The sequence below is a fragment of the Balaenoptera ricei genome, chromosome 1 (assembly GCF_028023285.1).
Source record: "Balaenoptera ricei isolate mBalRic1 chromosome 1, mBalRic1.hap2, whole genome shotgun sequence".
NCBI lineage: Eukaryota > Metazoa > Chordata > Mammalia > Artiodactyla > Balaenopteridae > Balaenoptera > Balaenoptera ricei.
The window spans coordinates 95,346,785-95,353,802 of NC_082639.1; positions in this window are offsets into that span (position 1 = coordinate 95,346,785).

Genomic DNA, 7,018 nt, shown 5'->3' on the forward strand with positions numbered 1-7,018 from the left:
AGACAAAATAACTTAACCATACCTCCAGGATATTGTAACTGGAAGAAATTTGGGCCATGTGAATAACAATAAAACTAAGAATCTACAGAACAATAAAAATTTGCTCCTCCAACATTCATTTTAACAGTTTTACTGTGCAGAGAGAAAGTTCAAATGCACATTTTTCATTTTAAAGTGTTCATAACTCATATTTAAAATGGGACTTTTTGCTTTTTTTATTTCATTCATACCTTATTGCTATATATACTCAAAAATTAAATGTCTTTTACATTGTTTGCTTGTGTTTTCATAATACCTTCAAACTCATGATCACTTGTTTCTTTGTAGTAATGTGACTGTACTTGTATCTTTTTAATAAGTTTGAAATAGTCTGCAAGCAATTCAATTTGCAGAAAGTCCATCTTTTTAGTACATTTTCAAAGTGTTATTTTTCCTTTCGAAGGAAAAGGATCCACTATTGGAAAAATAGCCACAATGTAATGTTGCTACCAACTCAGTAGAGGGTGCTGCAACTTAAAGATGAAGAATAGCTTTGGGATAAATACTAGTAAAAACAGAGAGGGAAATGCAGGCAGGAGGAGATCAAAGGAAAGAAGGAAGATTAGTGGGTCTTTATTTTTTTAGTCATCAGTATAATAGTTATGGATCCCTAAAATATACTCACAAAAAAATACAGAACTATTATTTAAAACCTGGGTATAACACAACATATTTTTTTCTTTTTTAAAAACTATTCTCTGTCCATATTCACTCACTATGCTCTCCAATAAAACTAAAGTAAATCAACAGAAAAAATGTAATATATTTATCTTAAAAATTATATGTTGCAAACACAATTTATGCATCAGCATCCTACTATCAATAACAAAATCAAAGTTTCATATGGAGTCAGGAACTTTATAATCCCTGTGAATGATTTCTCAGTGACTCAATCATCTATTTAAGCCCTGAAGTATATAATGTAACTTTGTGCTACAAAAAAAAGGGCAAGGGATGGTTAAAGTTCATTTTGTAAACCTTGAAACCTTCTGTTGTCAAAATGTACTGCTTTTTAAAGTTGTTGTAATGTTGATTCTTCTTTGTTATTGTTGTTCATTTTAATTAACCTTCCCCTTTAATGTCTTCAAATGTGTTCTAGATGTTGACTCTGTATAAGTCATTATATTATGTGTGTACATAAATTTAGTCATATTATACCCTAATTTCATATTTTCTATTTTCAAAAAAAATATTTGAGGAAACTTAGTAGACTCTAAAGAGAAAGTGTTTGGAGACTCCAACTGCCAGAAACCCAGTATGAGCTAACTTATGCAAGAAGAGAAGAACTACAGCTGGAACTCAGGTAAAACAAGAAACATGAACTGGAACAGCCTCAAGATTCTGAATGTTGTGTCTCTGCTCCCATCTGTGCTCCTGCTTCTGTCTTCTCCCACAATGCAGATCAGTTTTCCTCACATAGTAGGAAACATGGTTGTAACTAACAGCTCCCAGTTTTATATCTTACTACCTCAGGCACCAGAGACAGCCTTTTGTAATGCTCTTTCTGGTACTAAGTTCTCTAAATCCTCATGAGGGACTCCTTGACTTAGGTTAGGTTAGGTGCTCACCACTGGAGAAATTAACAATGTCCATGGGCCCAGGATGATGTCAATGCATTGCAGTTCCCAGTGAATCCAAATAAGAAAGTGGAGAAGTGCATTTTCTGGAAGAGGATCTAGATGTACAAATAGATTTGTCTTATTAAATTTAATTGACTTAGGTTTCAGTGTATCAGATTATATATAATTTGTCAAATGTTCAAAAGTCAGCTCCATTTGAAAACAAATCAGAAAAATAAAGCATCTCTGAAACTGACTTATTTAAGTCAATGGCAAAATGGGATTCAATTAAAAACCAAATTTATAAGCAACTTTGTAGGAACATACATTTTATATAAAGTAATGCAGAATTAACAGGCTGTTAAATAGAAATTTAACTAAGATACCAAGACAGCATACATCCTAAGACAAAATGAAATGCAAGGCCATAAAGCAGAATTTTCAAAGGAAGTAGTAGTAGAAGTCAGTTTTGTGGCCCTTGAACCCCTCTCACGCACATTGAGGGTAAAAGGGGTTCAATTAGAAGAGGATTTTTAGAGAGAGCTGCTGCTACACTGAGTGCCCCTTCGACTCAGCCCCACCTCCCACCCAGGGAAAAGGGTGCCTGTCCCTCACCTGCAGTCTAGGGCAAGGAACTTTAGTGAGACTACCTGAAAAGTCTGATATAAATCTCATCGGTTTTGAAGACACAGTGAACTGGTATCTGATTCATGCTTAGGAAATGTGTGCTCACCATTCTCACAATAAAGTGAAAGAGAAGCTGCTGCCTTAGGCAAGTTACACTCTCAGAGTTTGTTGAAACAAAGAATATGTGAATATTTCCCCTGTGAAAAGATGTGGGCTGTGAAAAGAAAGCCAAGGTGGAGTTGTCTTAGATCCTGTCTAAAAGGGTTAAAGGGCTGTCTGAAGAGATGAATGAACTTCAGCAGAAAAAAAGGTGGAGGCACCAACAGATGTCTAGAGATTGAAGAAGGAGACGTAAGTGATCAACCAGGGAGAATACATGATATCCACCAAGAAACTATAGAAAAGAGTTTCCTAGTAACTGGGTGGGTCTCCAAAGAACCTGCGAAAGACTTGATAAGAGCAAGAAAGAGTTTCACAAGATATCAAGGCAGAAAACTCAGGGCTGCTCACAACGGTATTAGGTAAGAACTGGCCCACTGGCCCTTTCCTCTCCTTTCTATTCTGTTGTGACTGATGGGATTAGCAAACTAGAGAAAATGAATCCTAGAAGGAAAAAAAGAAAAGCCAAAAATGCCCACCTCTCTCCTCACAGACCTTTTGTCTGCAACAGGCCTGAGCAGAGGTAGAGGAAGAAATTTTAGCTTTAAATTGAGATTGACATTTTGATGACTACACTGGGCCAAACATACTAATTACTTCCTTGAAGAACCTTTCATTAACTGAAAGTGATCAGTTGTGCGATCTGCCCTAAATTTCCTCTAGAACAAGGGAAGAACCAGCCTCACAAAAGGAGTTCAGAGTGACTCTGGGAAACAGTTACAAAGCCCTAGTCATTACATCCCACAAGTTATGCTTGTTTCCATACTTAAAATACTCAGCTACAATATCACCTCACACCTGTTAGAATGGCTATTATCAAAAAGGCAAGAATAATGTGTGTTGGTTAGGGTGTGGAGAAAAGGGAACCCTCATGCACTATTAGTGGGAATGTAAACTAGTGCAGCCACTAAGGAAAACAGTATGGAATTCCTCAAAATAACTAAGACTAGAACTACCATATGACCCAGTTATCCCACTTTTCAGTATTTATCCAAAGAATATAAAAACACCAATCCAAAAAGATATATGCACCCTTATGTTCATTGCAGCATTATTTACAATAGCCAAGATATGGAAACAACCTGAATGCCTATCAATGGATGAATGGATAAAGAAGATGTGGTGTATATATATACAGTGGAATACTACTCAGCCATAAAAAGATGAAATCTTGCCAGTTGCAACAACATGGATGTATTATGCTAAGTGAAATCAGTCAGACAGAGAAAGACAAATACCATATGATTTCACTCATATGTGGAGTGTAAACAAACAAACAAATAAAATAATTCAACAAACCAAACCAAACAAAAACATATGGATACAGGGAACAGAGTAGTGTTTACCAGAGGGGAAGTGGGTGTGGGGAGAGTGAGATGGGTAAAGGGGATCAACTGTATGGTGATGGATGGAGACTAAATTTTGATGAAGAGCACATTACAGTGCATAAAGTAGAAGAAATATAATGTTATACACATGAAACTTTTATAGTGTTATAAAACAATGTTACCTCAATAAAAAATAAATTTTAAAAATATTCAGCTACAACTATCTCAGAGACTGTATAATATTTAAGAGAAATTGCTGCCAAACTCAAGTTCAGCTGCTCATCACTCAAGAATCCAATACTGAGAGACAAGAGTTGGGTGAAAGGAAAGATAGCTTTATTGAGGAAGCCACAATCCTGGGGAGGAGGTGGACTCATGTCCCAAAGAACCAACTCCCAACTGCCAATCAGGGGGCAAGGGCTTTTAAAGGGGAGTTTCAGGGGTGCACAGGTGGAGTGGGGGGCTTCATGCAGAGCAGCACAATCAGATCCAACAATCATCTTGAAATTGGTCATGCTGTGGTCTGATAATCATCACCCTGATTGTTTCAAGCATAATCTTCAATTCTAGGGTTGGTTTGTTTCCATTTTCTTGAGGCCAGTTCTTGGAATTATGCAAGATGGACAAGCTTATGTTATGGCTACAGTCTGGTCATCATGCAGTTAGCTTTTTCTCTCTGGTGGCAGTTATAGTAACTGCAAAGCAATGCAGGAATGTGCATCAGACAATGTTATCTATGTCCTTCAGGGAGGAACTAAAGAGTCTGTGACTCTGTTGCCTAATCAGTAACTGCTTGAGCCTGTTTTTTGTGACTCAGAGGAGGCCTGGGAGACTACAGAATTTTTACAAATAAGAGGCAGGGGACATGGAAGGGCTGTACCTGGGAGGGCCCTGCAGGGTCCTGATTGGTTTCAAAATGAATGGAGGCAGTTGTTAGAGAAACATCCTAAATTCTAGATGCTTTACATATATTATTCTCATTTAAGTCTCATAACAATCCTCCAAAGTAGGAATTAATAACCCCTTTTTTTTTACATATGTGAAACCTGACTATCAAGAAGATTGAGTGACTTTCCCAAATAACAGAGTCACGATTCATATTCATGTTTATCTGGTTCCAACAATCATGTCCTTTCTAAATATCACCCTAGTTCCCATATGCATCTTAGAAACGTCTTTAACTTGCAGCAAATTTATCTGAAATATCTGATCTCTAGTTTCTTTGTGGCCAGGATTGGATTAAAAATGCCTGTTCTCCCTCCTTCCAGGGTTATTGGAAGAATCATGAGATACACTACAAAGAGGAGAGGAACAATACATTATTGTTCCTTCTTCTGCAGACAGAAGAATTGTATTGGAGGTAATCATATGGGGGGATCATAAATCATACTCATAAATTGCTTGTGATATACTACACTAAAAGTCATTATATCTTCTCTCAAAAAAATTTCAAAATGGAAATGCTTGCTTTAAATATAAATATATTGGTCTAAAAACATAACACCACTACCAGTAAAAAACAGAAGTAGAGAATGGAAACCATTCCTTTTCATTTGTTTCATTCAATCAGAAAATGTATTTGGATTATACAAATCATGACCAACCTAATTATCTTGGCTGAAGTAATCCAGATTGCACATGAATGAAGTGGAGTAAGGCTGGCCACTATGTGCACCTGTTTGAATTTTCTTTGGCCAAATTTGTTAAACCTCAGAAGAACTTCCTGCTGCCAACACAACATCCTGCACTGACTTCCTGGTAGCCTTTTGTGATCTGACAGGGTGAGTAACTAAACAACATTATAAACAACATTTCAACTTGCATTGAGGCATTACCATCCTCTACCTAGGAAAACAAAGGTTATTCATAAGAAAGAGAGGATGACTAAGAAAATCAACTATTATAAAATTACTAAGTTTTTTAAAATGTATTAAAATATGCCTATTTTAGTCTTACATTTTTATTCTGTTTAAATGCATTAAGGCATTTAATCTTAAATGCAAAGTTTCATTAGCTACCTGTGTTATACTAAAATTTTTTCAACCATCTTAAAATTCTCTCCTTTATACCAATTTCTTTTGCTATTTTTAAGTGACCTATACACTTTGATTTCTGAATACAAAATGATACATGTTTATTGTATGGAAAATACAGAAAATCACAGAAGAAAAAAAATACACATGATCTCACTGTCCAGAGATTTAATTTAGATGTGAAACCTTTCACTTTCTCTCTCTCTCTTCTTTTTTGTATAACTGCTTTATTGCCTATTCCATTTTTTAAATAAATTTATTTATTTTTGGCTGCATTGGGTCTCCGTTGCTGCGCGTGTGCTTTCTCTAGTTGCGGTGAGCAGGGGCTACTCTTTGCTGCGGTGTGAGGGATTCTCATTGCAGTGGCTTCTCTTGTTGCGGAGCATGGGCTCTAGGCACGCGGGCTTCAGTAGTTGCGGCACATGAGCTCAGTAGTTGTGGCTCACGGGCTCTAGAGCGCAGCCTCAGTAGTTGTGGCGCATGGGGCTTTGTTGCTCTGCGGCATGTGGGATCTTCCCCAACCAGGGCTCAAACCTGTGTTCCCTGCATTGGCAAGTGGATTCTTAACCACTGTGCCACCAGGGAAGTGCCTCCATATTCCATTTTTTATTAAAATAATCTCAGATTATATATACTATTTTGAATATTGCTTTTCCTAGTTAATATAGTAGAGATATTTTCCCATGTCATTAACATTCTCCTATATCATTATTTCAAAGAACTGTTTAATACTGTACTGTGTTAGATTTAAACTAATATTTTGTTAAACATATTCATTATTACAATTCTTCACTATTATAAACAATGGAAAATATAAACACTCTAAAAGATAAATCTTTTTTAACAGCCATGATGGTTTACTTAGGATAAATTTCTAGAAATGAAATTGCTCAGTTATGGCTTTTTCTGCTTTTGCTAAGTATTGTCAAATGGTCTTTCAGTAAGTTTGGACTAATTTACATTTCCATAGACACTGTATGAGATTATTTAATTAAAAAATGCAAGTACTGGGTATTAGAATATTATAAACTTCCGTAATTAAAGAGGTGAAATCTGTGTCTTACTTTAATCCACAATACTTTGAGTAATATTGTTTTAGCTTTTACATAAAGCTGTCATCTACTTCAACTAACTTTTTGTGTATCATGTAAGGTAGGGGCATTGAGGTTCATATTATTCCATATGAATATCCAATTGTTCTAGAGCCATTTGTTAAGGATACTGTCCTTTCCCCCATTGAATTACCTTGGCACTTTATCAAGAGTCAATTGAC